The 15,867-nt window shown below is 42.0% G+C and overlaps 1 long non-coding RNA gene across 1 annotated transcript in view; it reads left to right on the top strand.

Annotated features, from left to right (window-relative positions):
• The window catches only part of LOC117200814 (uncharacterized), a 112,705-nt gene that overhangs the window by 51,909 nt on the left and 44,929 nt on the right, over positions 1-15,867 (top strand). The window lies entirely within an intron of this gene.

The raw sequence follows: 15,867 nt of genomic DNA, 5'->3' as shown, positions 1-15,867 counted from the left end.
TCTTCTGCCCATTTTGGATTGGGTTGTTTGTTTTTTTGATATTGAGCTGCATGAGCTGCTTGTAAATTTTGGAGATTAATCCTTTGTCAGTTGCTTCAATTGCAAATATTTTCCTCCCATTCTGAGAGTTGTCTTTTTGTCTTGTTTATGGTTTCCTTTGCTGTGCAAAAGATTTTAAGTTTCATTAGGTACCATTTGTTTATTTTTGTTTTTATTTCCAATTCTCTAGGAGGTGGGTCAAAAAGGATCTTGCTGTGATTTATGTCATAGTGTGTTTTGCCTATGTTTTCCTCTAAGAGTTTGATAGTGTCTGGCCTTACATTTGGGTCATTTTGAGTTTATTTTTGTGTATGGTGTTAGGGAGGGTTCTAATTTCATTCTTTTAATGTAGCTGTCCAATTTTCCCAGCACCACTTATTGAAGAGGCTGTCTTTTCTCCATTGTATATTCTTGCCTCCTATATCAAAAATAAGGTGACCATATGTACATGGGTTTATCTCTGGTTATCTATCCTGTTCCATTGATCTATATTTCTGTTTTTGGGCCAGTACTATACTGTCTTGATTACTGTAGCTTTGTAGTATAGTCTGAAATCAGGGAGTCTGATTCCTCCAGCTCCATTTTTCTTTCTCAAGATTGCTTTGGCTATTTGGGGTCTTTTGTGTTTCCACACACATTGTGAAAAATTTTTTTCTAGTTCTGTGAAAAGTGCCATTGGTAGTTTGATAGGGATTGCACTGAATCTGTAGATTCCTTTGGGTAGTGTAGTCATTTTCACAGTGTTGATTCTTCCAATCCAAGAACATGGTATTTCTCTCCATCTGTTTGTATCATCCTTAATTTCTTTCATCAGGGTCTTATAGTTTTCTGCATACAGGTCTTTTGTCTCCTTAGGTAGGTTTATTCCTAGGTATTTTATTCTTTTTGTTGCAGTGGTAAATGGGAGTGTTTCCTTAATTTCTCTTTCACATTTTTCATCATTAGTGTATAGGAATGCAAGAGATTTCTGTGCATTAATTTTGCATCCTGCTACTTTATCAAATTCATTGATTAGCTCTAGTCGTTTTCTGGTAGCATCTTTACGATACTCTGTGTATAATATCATGTCATCTGCAAACAGTGACAGCTTTACTTCTTCTTTTCCTATTTGGATTCCTTTTATTTCTTTTCCTTCTCTGATTGCTGTGGCTAAAACTTCCAAAACAATGTTGAATAATAGTGGTGAGAGTAGATAACCTTGACTTGTTCCTGATCTGAGGAAATGGTTTCTGTTTTTCACCATTGAGAATGATGTGTGCTCTGTTTTTGTCATATATGGCCTTTATTATGTTGAGGTAAGTTCCCTCTATGCCTACTTTCTGGAGGGTTTTTATCATAAACGGGTGTTGAACTTTGTCGCAAGCTTTTTCTGCATCTGTTGAGGTGATCATATGGTTTTTCTCCTTCAGTTTGCTAATATGGTATATCACATTGATTGGTTTGTATATATTGAACAATCCTTGCATTCCTGGGATACACCCCACTTGATCATGGTGTATGATCCTTTTAATGTGCTGTTGGATTTCGTTTGCTAGTATTTTGTTGAGGATTTTTGCCTCTGCGTTCCTCAGTGATATTGACCTGTAGTGTTCTTTCTTTTTTACATCTTTATTTGGTTTTCATATCAGGGTGATGGTGGCCTCATAGAATGAGTTTTGGAGTGTTCCTCCCTCTGCTATATTTTGGAATAGTTTCAGAAGGATAGGTTTTAGCTCTTCTCTAATTGTTTGATAGAATTCGCCTGTGAAGCCATCTGGTCCTGGGCATGCGTTTGTTGGAAGATTTTAATCACAGTTTCCATTTCAGTGCTTGTGATTGGTCTGTTTATATTTTCTATTTCTTCTTGGTTCAGTCTCGGAAGGTTGTGCTTTTCTAAGAATTTGTCCGTTTCTTCCAGGTTGTCCATTTTATTGGCATAGAGTTGCTTGTAGTAATCTCTCATGATCCTTTGTAGTAATATCTCATGATCCTCTGCAGTGTCAGTTTTACTTCTCCTTTTTCATTTCTAATTCTGTTGATTTGAGTGTTCTCCCTTTTTCCTTGAGGCGTCAGGCTAATGGTTTATCAATTTTGTTTATCTTCTCAAAGAACCAGCTTTTAGTTTTATTGATCTTAGCTATTTTTAAAAATTTTTTTTTTTAATTTTATTTTTTTATTTTTTTTTTGCATTACGCGGGCCTCTCACTACTGTGGCCTCTCCCATTGCGGAGCACAGGCTCCGGATGCGCAGGCTCAGTGGCCATGGCTCACGGGTCCAGCCGCTCCGCGGCACGTGGGATCTTCCCGGATCGGAGCACGAACCCGTGTCCCCTGCATCGGCAGGCGGACTCCCAACCACTACGCCACCAGGGAAGCCCATGCTTTTTTTTCCTTCATTTCTTTTTCATTTATTTCTGATCTGATCTTTATGATTTCTTTCCTTCTGCTAACTTTCGGGGTTTTTTTGTTCTTCTTTCTCTAATAGCTTTAGGTGTATGGTTAGGTTGTTTCTTGAGATGTTTCTTTTTTTTCTTTCTTTTTAAAATTTTATTTATTTATTTATTTTGCGGTACGTGGGCCTCTCACTGTTGTGGCCTCTCCTGTTCCGGAGCACAGGCTCTGGATGCGCAGGCTCAGCAGCCATGGCTCATGGGCCCAGCCACTCCGCAGCATGTGGGATCTTCCTGGACCGGGACACGAACCAGTGTCCCCTGCATTGACAGGTGGACTCTCAACCACTGCACCACCAGGGAAGCCCTGTTTCTTGTTTCTTGAGGTAGGATTGTATTGCTGTAAACTTCCATCTTAGTACTGCTTTTGCTGAATTCCATAGGTTGTTCTGTTTTCATTGTCACTTGTTTGTAGGTAAGTTTCGATTTCCTCTTTGATTTCTTCAGTGATCTCTTGGTTATTTAGTAGTGTATTCTTTAGCCTCCATGTGTTTGTATTTTTTACAGATATTTTCTGTAATTGATATCTAGTCTGATAGCGTTGTGGTCAGAAAAGATACTTGATACAATTTCAGTTTTCTTAAATTTACCAAGGCTTGTTTTTGAACTCAAGATATGATCTGTCCTGGAGAACGTTTCATGAGCACTAGAGAAGAAAGTGTATTCTGTTGTTTTTGGATGGAATGTCCTACAAATAGCAATTAAGTCCATCTTGTTTAATATGTCATTGAAAGCTTGTGTTTCCTTATTTATTTTCATTTTGGATGATCTGTCCATTGGTGAAAGAGGGGTCTTAATATCTCCTACTATAATTGTGTTACTGTTGATTTCCCCTTTTATGGCTGTTAGCATTTGCCTTATGTATTGAGGTGCTCCTATGTTGGCTGCATAAATATTTACAGTTGTTGTGTCTTCTTTTTGGATGGATCCCTTGATCATTGAGTGTCCTTCTTTGTCTCTTGTAATAGTCTTTATTTTAAAGTCTATTTTGTTTAATATGAGAATTGCTACTCTAGCTTTCTTTTGGTTTCCATTTGCACGGAATATCTTTTTCCATCCCCTCACTTTCAGTCTGTACGTGTCCGTAGGTCTGAAGTGGGTCTCTTGTAGACAGCATATATACGGGTCTTGTTTTTGTATCCACTCAGCCAGTCTGTGTCTTTTGGTTGGAGCATTTAATCCATTTACATTTAAGGTAGTTATTGATATGTACGTTCCTATTACCATTTTCTTAATTGTTTTGGGTTTGTTATTGTAGGTCTTTTCCTTCTCTTGTGTTTCCTGCCTAGAGAAATTCCTTTAGCATTTGTTTTAAAGCTCGTTTGGTGGTGCTGAATTCTCTTAACTTTTGCTTGTCTGTAAAGCTTTTAATTTCTCTGTTGAATCTGAATGAGATCTATGCTGCGTAGAGTAATCTTCATTTTAGGTTTTTCCCTTTCATCACTTTAAATATGTCCTGCCACTCCCTTCTGGCTTGCAGAGTTTCTGCTGAAAGGTCAGCTGTTAACCTTATGGGGATTCCCTTGTATGTTATTTGTTGTTTTTCCCTTGCTGCTTTTAATACTTTTTTGTATTTAATTTTTGATAGTTTGATTAATATATGTATTAATAATATAATTATTATATTGTATTATTATAATATAATAATATATGATAGTTTGATTAATAATATATGTATTAAATATGTATTTAATATTGTAGGGGACTCTCTGTGCTTCCTTGATTGACTATTTCCTTTTCCAGTTTAGGGAAGTTTTCAACTATAATCTCTTCAAATATTTTCTCAGTCCCTTTCTTTTTCTCTTCTTCTTTTGGGACCCCTATAATTCGAATGTTGGTGCATATAATGTTGTCCCAGAGGTCTCTGAGAGTGTCCTCAGTTATTTTCATTCTCTTCTCTTTATTCTGCTCTGTGGTAGTTATTTCCACTATTTTATCTTCCAGGTCACTTATCCATTCTTCTGCGTCATTTATTCTGCTATTGATTCCTTCTAGAGAATTTTTAATTTCATGTATTGTATTGTTCATCATTGTTTGTTTGCTCTTTAGGTCTTCTACGTCCTTGCTAAACGTTTCTTGTATTTTCTCCATTCTATTTCGAAGATTTTGGATCATCTTTACTATCATTACTCTGAATTCTTTTTCAGGTAGACTGCCTATTTCCTCTTCATTTGTTAGGTCTGGTGGGTTTTACCTTGCTCCTTCATCTTCTGTGTGTTTTTCTGTCCTCTCATTTTTCTTAACTTACTGTGTTTGGGGTCTCCGTTTTGCAGGCTTAAGGTTCGTAGTTCCCATTGTTTTTGGTGTCTGCTCCCAGTGGCTAAGTTTGGTTCAGTGGGTTGTGTAGGTTTCCTTGTGGAGGCGACTGGTGCCTGTGTGCTGGTGGATGAGCCTGGATCTTGTCTTTCCTGTTTTGGGGTGTGTGACCTTATTACGATTTTAGGCAGACTCTCTGCTAATGGGTGGGGTTGTGTTCATGTCTTTCTAGTTGTTTGGCAAGGGTGTCTAGCACTGTAGCTTGCTCGTCGTTGAGTGGAGCTGGGTCTTAGCACTGAGCTGGAGATCTCTGAGAGAGCTTTCGCTGTTTGATATTACATGGAGCTGGGAGGTTTCTGGTGGAAGAATGTGCTGAACTCGGCTCTCCCACCTCAGAGGCACATGCCTGATACCCGGCTGGAGGACCAAGACCCTGTCAGCCACACAGCTCAGAAGAAAATGGAGAAAAAAAGAAAGAAAGAAAAATAAAGTTATTAAAATAAAAAAATTATTAAAAGTAAAAAAATTAGAAAGTAATAAAAATAATAAAGAAAGAAGAGAGCAACCAAACCAAAATACATATCCACCAATGATAACAAGCACTAAAAACGATACTAAAAACAAAACAAAACAAAAAATACGGACAGACAGAACCCAAGGTCAAATGGTAAAAGCAAAGCTATACAGACTAACTCACACAAGGAAGCATACACGTACACACTCAGTAAAATTGAAAAAGAAAAAAATATATATTTTTTTTTTTTAAAAAAAAGGAAGCAAGCAACCCAGTCAACAAACAAATCTCCAATGATAATAAACTCTAATACTAAACTAAGATAAACATAAAACCAGAAACAAATTACTTGCAGAAAGCACACCCTAAGTCTACAGTTGCTCCGAAAGTCCACCGCTTCAATTCTGGGATTCATTGCCTGTTCAGGTATTCCGTAGATGCAGGGTACATCAAGTTGATTGTGGAGATTTAATCCGCTGCTTCTGAGGCTGCTGGGAGAGATTTCCTTTTCTTTGTTCACATAGCTCCTGGGGCTCAGCTTTGGATTTGGCCCTGCCTCTGTGTGTAGGTCACCTGAGGGTGTCTGTTCCCTGCCCAGACAGGACAGGGTTAAAGGAGCAGCTGATTAGGGGGCTCTGGCTCACTCAGATGGAGGGGAGGGAGGGGTACGGAATCCAGGGCAAGCCTGTGGTGGCAGAGGCCGGCGTGACATTGCAACTGCCTGAAGCGTGCTGTGTGTTCTCCCGGGGAAGTTGTCCCTGGATCATGGGACCCTGGCAGTGGTGGGCTGCACAGGCTCCTGTGAGGGGAGGTGTGGTTAGTGACCTGTGCTTGCACACAGGGTTCTTGGTGGCTGCAGCAGCAGCCTTAGTTTTTCATGCCCGTCTCTGGTTTCTGCACTGATAGCCACGGCTCGTGCCCATCTCTGGGGCTCGTTTAGGCGGTGCTCTGAATCCCCTCACCTCACACACCCTGAAACTGTGGTCTCTTGCCTCTTAGGCAGTTCCAGACTTTTTCCCAGACTCCCTCCCAGCTAGCTGTGGAACACTAGCCCCCTTCAGGCTGTGTCCACACAGCCAACCCCAGTTCTCTTCCTGGGGTCTCACCTCCAAAGCTGGAGCCTCAGTTTCCAGCCCCCACCCACCCCATTGGGCGAGCAGAGAAGCCTCTCATGCTGGTGAGTGCTCGTTGGCACCAATTCTCTGTGTGGGAATCTCTGTGCTTTGCCTTCTGCACCCTTGTTGCTGTGCCCCTCTATGGCTCTAAAGCTTCCCCCCTGCCAACCCCCCGTCTCCTCCAGTGAAGGGGCTTCCTAGTGTGTGGAAACCTTTCCTCCTTCACAGCTCCCTCCCTAAGGTGCAGGTCCTGTCCCTATTCTTTTGTCTCTGTTTTTTCTTTTTTCTTTTGCCCTAGCCAGGTATGTGGGGAGTTTCTTGCCTTTTGGGAACTCTGAGGTCTTCTGCCAGCGTTCAGTAGGTGTTCTGTAGAAGTTGTTCCACATGTAGATGTATTTCTGATGTATTTGTGAGGAGGAAGGTGATCTCTGCGTCTTACTCTCCTGCCATCTTGAAGTTCTCTCTCTAGGTATTTTTTGATTTTCTCTTTGATTTCTTTGGTGATTGGTTGTTTAGTAACATAGTAACATATTGTTTAGCCTCCACAAGTTTGTGTTTTTTACAGTTTTTTTCTTGTACTTGATTTCTAATCTCCTAGCATTGTGGTCGGAAATGATGCTTGATATGATTTCAGTGTTCTTAAATTTCCCGAGGTTGGCTTTGTGGCCCAGCATATGATCTACCCTGGAGAATGTTCCACGTGCACTTGAAAGAATGTGTATTTTGCTGCTTCCAGATGGAATGCTCTATAAATATCAATTAAGTCCATCTGGTCTAATGTGTCACTTAAGGCCTGTGTTTCCTTATTGATCTTCTGTCTGGATGATCTATCCATTGATGTAAGTGGGGTGCTAAAATCCCCTACTATTTTAGTGTTACTGTCAATATCTCCTTTTATGGTTACTAGCATTTGCCTTATGTATTGAAGTGCTCCTGTGTAGGGTGCATATATATTTATAATTGATACATCTTCTTCTTGGGTTGATCCATTATGAGGTAGTGTCCATCTTTGTCTCTTGTAACAGTCTTTATTTTGAAGTCTATTTCGTCTGATATGAGCATTGCTACTCCAGCTTTCATTTGATTTCCATTTGCATGGAGTACCTCTTTCCATCCCTTCACTTTTAGTCTGTATGTGTTCCTAGATCTGAAGTGGGTTTCTTGTAGATAGCATATATACAAGTCTTATTTTTGTATCCATTCAGCCAGTTTGTGTCTTTTGGTTGGAGCATTTACATTTAAGATAATTATTGATATGTATGTTCTTACTGCCATTTTGTTAATTGTTAGGATTTGTTTTTGTAGGTCATTTTTCTTCCCTTTCTCTTTTGTTCTCTTGTGATTTGATGACTATCTTTAGAGTTGTGTTTGGATTGCTTTTTCTTTTTTGCATGTGTATTTATTATAGATTTTTGGTTTGTGGTTACCATGAGGTTTTGATATAGAAGTCTATACCTATATACACGATTGTTTTAAGTTGCTGGTCTCTCAATTTCAGATGCATTTCCAATATCCTGCATTTGTACTCTCCTCAACAATTTCTAGTTTTGATATATTTGTTTGTGGATGATTTCCTACCTTTATATTTGCCTTTACTGGTGAGCTTTCTCATTTGTAGTTTTCTTGTTTCTAGTTGCGTCCTTTTCTTTCCTGCCTAGAGAAATTCCTTTAGCATTTGTTTCAAAGCTGGTTTGGTGGTGCTGAATTCTCTTAGCTTTTGCTTGTCTGTAAAGCTTTTGATTTCTCCATCAAATGCGAACGAGAGCCTTGCTGAGTAAAGTGTTCTTGGTTGTAGGTTTTTCCCTTTCGTCACTTTAAATATATCATGCCACTCCCATCTGGCTTGCAGAGTTTCTGCTGAGAAATCAACTGATAACTGTATGGGGATTCTGTTGTATGTTATTTGTTGCTTTTCCCTTGTGCTTTTTAATATTTTTTGTCTTAATTTTTGTCAGTTTTATTAATATGTGTCTTGGTGTCTTTCTCCTTGGGTTTATCCTGCATGGGACTCTCTGTGCTTCCTGGACTTGAGTGTTTCCTTTCCCATGTTAGGGAAGTTTTCAGCTATTATCTCTTCAAATGTTTTCTCAGGCCCTTTCTCTCTCTCTTCCTTCTCCACGCAAATGTTGGTGCATTTAATGTTCTCCCAGGGACGTCTTAGACTGTCCTCATTTCTTTTCATTCATTTTTCTTTATTCTGTTCTGCAGCAGTGATTTCCACCAGTCTGTCTTCCAGCTCACTTATTCATTCTTCTGCCTCACTTATTCTGCTGTTGATTCCTTCTAGTGTGTTTTTCATTTCAGTTATTGTATTGTTCATCTCTGTTTGTTCTTTAATTCTTTTGGGTCTTTTTTAACATTTCTTGAATCTCCTTGATCTATGTTTCCATTCTTTTTACAAGATCTTGGATTATCTTTACTATCATTACTCTAAATTCTTTTTCAGGCAGATTGCCTATCTCCACTTCCCTTAGTTGTTCTTCTGGGATTTTATCTTGTTCCTTTATCTGGAATATATTTCTTTGCTGTCCCATTTTATCTAGCTTTCTGTGTTTGTGGTCTCTGTTTCTCAGGCTGCAGGTCTGTAGTCTGGTGTCTGCCCCTTCGTGGGTGAAGTTGGTCCAGGGGCTTGTGAAGACTTCATGGTGGGAGAGACTGGCGCCTGCCTACTGATGGGTGGAGCTGGGTCCTGTCCCTCGGGTGGGCAGGGCCGTGTCAAGGGGTGTGTTTAGAAGTAGCTGTGTGCTCAGGATGACTTTAGGCAGCCTGTCTGCTCATGGGTCGGGCTGTATCCCACCCTGTTGGTTGTTTGGCCTGAGGCATTCCAGCACTGGAGCCTGCAGGCTGTTGGGTGGGGCCGGGTCTTGGTGCCACATTGGTGAACTCCAGGAGAGCTCACACTGATGAACATTCATTGGGGCCTCTGCCACCAGTGTCCTTGCCCACACAGTGAACTATAGCCAAGCCTTTCTCCCCCAGAGACCCTCCAAGACCCACATGTCTGTCTGTTCCAGGCTCCTATGGAGTCAGTGCTTTGCCCTGGTCCCAGTGCACATGAAATCTTGTGTGCCCCCTCCAAGAGTGGAGTCTGTTTCCCCCAATCCTGTGGAGCTCCTGCACTCAAACCCTGCTGCCCTTCAAAGCCAAATGTTCTGGGGGCTCCTCCTCCCAATACCAGACCCCCAGGCTGGGGAGCCTGATTTGGGGCTCAGAACTCCTACTCCTGTGAGAGAACCTCTGTGGTATAATTATTTTCCAGCCTGTGGGTCACCTTCCTGGCAGGTATGGGATTTGATTATATTGTGAAAGCACCTCTCCTACCATCTCTTTGTGGCTTCTTCTTTGTCTTTGGATGTAGAATATCTTTTTTGGTAGGTTACCGTCTTTTTTGTCGATGGTTGTTCAGTTGTGACTTTGGTGTTTTCATGAGAGGAGGTGAGCTCAAGTCCTTCTACTCCACCATCTTGTCTCCTCCCTTCACCTGAGCAAGTGGCCAGAGGTGCAAGTTAAGGCATCATAGTGGATGGACACCACTGTTGACACATGGGTAGAGCTTTGTGGCCAGTGGGAAGTGGTTTATGGTAAAAGATGCTTAGGCAAGGCTGTGGGAAGGGGTGTGAGCTCCCTTGCCCTTTCTGAGCCTCCATGCGTTCACCAACCTGGAAGATCCTATCTTCATTTTCTTTTGTTAGATGAGATAAAGACTTTCCTTGAGGGTATGTCCACATCTCTGAGAAAAAGGCATCTTCTGTCTATTAGTAAAGTCTGGTCTAAATTCATTAGTTAAAATAAGGATAAGTACTTAGTATTCAGGACCCATCTCTGACTAAAGATTAATTTCATAATCTAAAAATATTTAAAATAACAAGTGACTACTTCAGATAATTCTTCAAAGGGCATATGGAAAGAGAGGAATACATAATCCTCAGAGAACAGTGCCTTCCAGATTGATTTACAGTTGAGTCCTAAGGAGTAGTGGGCCCTTCAGAGCTAGACAAAAATGCCATGAGTGGGATCAAAATTAGTTCAGGACACTGATAGGTCAACAACATGAGAAAAGAATTTTTTTTAAAGCATTTTGCCCATTTTTAAGGCAGTGTCTTAGTTTTCTGCCTTTGCTCACCTACAGATAATGGACACAAGTCTATATAGAATGGAGCCCGAGCTCTTGGAGCAGTGAGTATTTCTGAAGGAGTCAAGGTTTGTGCACTTAGCATGTGTTCACCAACCACCTAGGATATACCACTTATTTTAGGGGCCAGTTCCATACCCATCCCTCGAGTTCTGCAGTTTCCCCCCCGATATTTCTCTACCTTTGCAAAGTGGTGTTGGCTTAACAGAGTGTGTTCTGTGGAACTCAGATACTCGAGAAAGAAAAGCTTCTCTTGCAGAATAGTTTGGGAAGTGCTGAATACCCTCTCTACTCCGTGCAGATGTACAACCTACATTAATCAAAAGAGAACTTGGTGGAAATTGCAGTAGGCAGCAGAGTTTCTCTGTCTGGGTCTGCTACCAACTAGCTGTGGGGTTAGGGCAAGTCCGTACAGCTTCAGAGGGCTTGGCTGGCTTCTCTCTAACACATGAGCACTTTCTCAGCCGCCTTAACAGCTGCCTCCTGACATGGCCTCAGACTGTGGGAATCTGGAGCAGACATTTCTGGCTGCCCTCCCAGATCCATTTCTTCCTTCCTCCTCTTTAATTCCTATTTTGCTCAGCTTATCTACCCTCTGCCGTGCACCACACATGCCTCAGGGGACAGAGATCTCCCTTCAGCTGTACTAAGCCATGCGTAACCACATCTTCCTTGGCTTCCTTTGTGATTTGCTGGGAGCCTGGGTGAAGACTTTCACTTCCTGGCATGTGGCCAGTAGTATCCCTCTGTCTCTTCCCCAGATGTTGGCTGGGACATATGGGATAGCTGTGCCACCTCCTTACCAGAGGACATGGGGGAGCTGGAGCCAAAAGAACACTCTCCATCTGGACTTTTAGTTGTGTGAGCCACATATTTATTTATGCCAATTTGATTGGGCCTCTCTGTTATTTGTAGTTGAAGTCATCCGGATGGATACATCACTCTCTAAAAGGCACTCTCCTAGACAGAGTCTGTCTCCAGGACCTGCTTGCCCGCTGTTGCTTATCCTCCTTTAGAGAATATTTGAGTTGGATCTGGTCTTTCATCTCTGCTTAGCCTCTGTGGACAGGCTCCATTGCCCTTGGCTTCGTGTTGCTCCTGCTGCGGACACAGCCATGACTTGCAGGGAGTCTAGTCAGTGGTCAGAACCCTGGACATCCTGCTTGGCTAGAAGAGGTACAGGTTTCCTGCAGGTCCCACTTGTCCAGGCCTCCCAGGACCATCCCCAACAGGGCAGCTCTGCCAAGCCACGGTGTCCTCCAGTTGCTCCTAGCCCCTTCACTGGGACCAATTCTCACAGACCAAAAAAGTCCAGATATGGAGGTTTAGGAGTTGCATGGTGGATGCTCTCAGTAAAGCCGCTACAGCCTTATACTGAGGCCCTGCATTATTGTTTGTAAAGATGATGCCCTCAGACTACCAGTATCAGAATCACCAGATTCATGACCAGATAGATGCTTGTTCAAAATGCAGGTTCCTGGACTCCTTGAATAGTATTCTTGGGATTGAGCTGTGAAAGCCCTATTTTTCACAGCCTACACTCTGAGTAACTCACATTCTGGACTACCCCCTAGATAGCTCAGCTCCTAGCCTCAGCATCTGATAAAAGAGGCCAAGGCAATGAGGGAGGGGGATGGGGGAGGAGACAGAACTATGAAGGCCAAAGGAGAAGTGGGAGGTGTGATAGGAAGATGCTAGACTGTTTCGGGTGCACAGCCGTGGAGCTATGCCTAAAGGCAGACTGAAATTACGACAGCCATTTTCTCTCCAGTTTCTACAACTTGCACCTTTGTGCATCCACTATTCACCTTTGTCCTCTGGCATGCTTTGTCCCCTGACATATCCAGCATCGCAGTGAAACCCTCCACAAATCAAAGAGTCAGTGACCAAGATCTAGGTGAAAAGTAAAATGTCCAAGATCCAAAGGTCAGAGCAAAGTTTCATAACATGGCAATTGACGTCACAAAAATCGTGCATTAGAGTTAGTAATTTCTTACATGTGAGATATTTCCCAGTTCCTAAGTCCGTGCCGGTTCATACTGCTTATTTCACGCTTTGCACAGCTTTATGAGTTTTCTCCCCGTGAGAAAGGGAAACTGACCCACCTCCTTCCCTTTTCTTATGAGATGTATTTTACAGTGACTGACACAGCAGAATGCAGACTGTATGGAAAACAATACCTGTAATTTCTGGCTGCTAACTTCACTCAGAGTTGGATTTGGGGAGGGTTTAGACAGAGCAAGGAAAAGATGTGTTCTGTACCTTTTTTTTTTTTTCTTTTTCAGAAAGTGATGGATGGGAATTCAGTTTATTCTAGAATGTAGATCTATTCAAAATGGACCTTTGACAGGTCATTCCCTCACACACTCCTCATATTCATAGCTAATCCCCTTGTCTCTTTTACAAGAACAAACCTACATACCCTCATGCCCTCACCACTCCAGTTCTCAATGGACATTTTTACAAAGTACTTTTCATCATCTTGCTCATTAGGAGCAAATGAAATGAATCTGAGGTCTGGAACACTTGGCCATTCTAAGTCACTATTCAATGGACTAAAAAAATCCATGCAGTGGACTCTAATTAGATTTTTGAATTCTAGTTTTAAAACAGTTACATGGAGACATCACACAGAGTCCATTTATAATGCAGAGGGCTTTCAAGGTCAGGTGTTAAAAGTTTGGGCCTTCTGGTCAGTAAGTCACCTCCATCTCTCATTCTCTAGTTTAGTGGCTCCCCAAATGGCTATGTATCAGAATCACTTGAGGAATTTATAAAGATACAGATTTTCTGACTCAGCCCCAACAAAAAGAAGCTGACTTTCTGGATTTGGGGCCTGGGAGTCTGATTTTCATTTTTTTTTTTTTTAAATATAAGTTCCCTGAGTGATTTTCATGCAGCCACCAAGGACCCGTTTACAGAAGACATTTAAGAAGCACTTCTCTGGTCCAGTGGTTCTTGAACTTGCGTGTGCATCAGAAGCACCCGGACACTGTATTAAAACACAGATTGAACCCTCAGAATTTCTGGTTCCATGGGCCTAGAATGGAGGCTGAGCCTTTGCATTTCTAACAAGTTCCCAGGTGATGCTGACACTGCTGGTCCGGAGACCACAATGAGAACCACAGCTCCAACCCAGGTTACCTGTGAGCATATTTACTATTCATTAGCACTTCTATTATGTGGCCAAAGACTGGGCTTCAGAAAAAGGAATAAACCTCTCAGGTCAAGGGTAACACACCCGGCTGAGCGTCATAATCATCTGGGAGCTTTTTCTTTCACATTTAATTATTGGGGTGAGGCTTGGGCTCCCATCCCAGATCTACTGAGTCAGTGTCTCCAGGATGCCCTGGGAATTTGTATTGTTTTGAAGTTACCCAGAAGGTTCTGATTACAGGGACTTGAAAACATTGCCTTAGATGAGCCACACTTATGAGTTCATGAATAACTTATACTAAAAAATTGTTGTTTATCTGAAATTCCAATTTAATGGGGCATCCCATGCTCTTAAATATTTGTAAATCTGGCCCCCCTACTCACTCAGCTGCCTTTGCAGGAGTTTGTTTCCTCTGTGTGTTCTCTCTTTTGCTCAGCATAGCCCTATCTTAAATGCTCAGTGGAGCGGTGGTAAGGTAAGGAGGGCAATCCATGAAAACAAAACGTGTGGGGTGAAGAAGAGAAAATTAAGATGTTTCCTCAAGAAAGAAAAAAAAAAGCAAAGATCATTCATCTAGAAAGCAGAAACAAAATCAGAAAAAAATACTGGCTGCTAATGGTTTTTTAACCAATTCGTCAACTACACAGACGAATAAAAATACACCCACCAAAGATGCTATTAAAATGTTCCAACTGAAGCCATACATAATTAATTTCAAACAAGCATAAGTGATAAAAACTCAAATACTTCAAGGTGCTGAGTGAAAGGCAGGATAAATCTACATCAGGCTTCAAAACGGATGCTTCCAGGTGAGTCTGGGGTTTCAGCCAGAGACAGGGAGGTAACGATGTCTGCTTCCTCCCTGTTGTACTGGAAGCTAAAGAGCCTTAGGAAGAGACTCTCCCAGTGTGTCAAGGATGAGAAGAAACAGACGGCTCGGCACCTTCCAACAGCACGTCACTACTGAGAGGCTGAATCAAAGGAGTGGAACAATCAATCAAAACATTCATGGATGCATCTAAGGAAAGTGAGCTGGCAAAAACCACTGCAGAGGCTGAGGAACCCCCGTGAGCACCACGGTCCCGGTAAAGCAAGCAGCTTTCTCCCAATGCACTTCTGCCATTTCAGAGGTTAGGGGTCGGCACACTTTTCCTGTAGAAGGCAAAAGAGTAAATCTTTTAGATTTCGTAGGCCAGATGCTCTTTGCTGCATCTACTCATCCTCGGTGTTGTAGCAGGAAAGAAGCTTGTAGACAATAGGTAAACGAATAGGCACGGCTGGGTTCCAATAAAACTGTGTTCACAGAAATAGGTAGTTGCTAGAGAGTGAGCATCTGTCTCCCCCAAATTCATGTGTTGGAGCCTAAATCCCAGATGTGGTGGTATTGGGATGTGGGGCCTCTGGGAGCTGGCTAGGTCATGCAAGTGGAGCCTCATGAACACGATTAGTACCCTTATGCTCACTGTCTGCACTCTGCCCTGAGAGGATATGAGAAAACCACAGTCTGCAAACCTGGAAGAGAGCTCTCACCAGACAGTAGATCTGCTGGCACCTTGATCTTGCATTTCCCAGCCTCCAGAACTGTGAGGATGACATGTTTTAGTTTAAGCCACCTGGTCAACAGCCTATCTGCTACAGCAGACTGAGAGCAGTGAGATGTATTTGTCCCATGGCCCATAGTTTGCCAAGCCCCATCATAGATGAGCCCGTGTGGCTCATGCAAGGACAGCATCATTAGTGGATTCTACGGAGCACTCAGGATTCTAATGGTAGATGCTCAATTAAAAAAAAACAAACTTCATTAGCTCCTCACTATACATACAAGGGCAGAGTGTTTAAAGGTCACCCCAAAGTGTAAAGGCAGGAAATTAGGATTCTAGAAACAGAAGTTCATTTGAAATTCTGGGACTGTGTTATAAGAAGGAAAGAGAAGACAAGGGGACCAAACATTTTAGCATGTGTTTAGAAAGGTTCTCTTAGTGGCCCTGACATTCAGAGACAAGTTGACTGGGAGAGGGACACTAGTGCCAGTTTCTCTGTCTTTAAGCTGCTACTTTTGAGGGTCCATCACATGATAAGGTATCATCTTCCTTGATCAGGGAGGTTTCCTCACCTTCTCAACTCACTAATTTTGCATTTAGCATCCTAAGAAGGGTCCTTCACCCAAAAGAAAAAACTATGTCACAATGGCCTAGAATTTTATACTTTAAGCTAGATTATATCAC

The sequence above is a fragment of the Orcinus orca genome, chromosome 7, assembly GCF_937001465.1.
Source record: "Orcinus orca chromosome 7, mOrcOrc1.1, whole genome shotgun sequence".
NCBI classification, from domain to species: Eukaryota; Metazoa; Chordata; class Mammalia; order Artiodactyla; family Delphinidae; genus Orcinus; species Orcinus orca.
The sequence above is the reverse complement of the archived record's forward strand: the minus strand, read 5'-3'. Positions and strand labels throughout refer to the sequence as shown.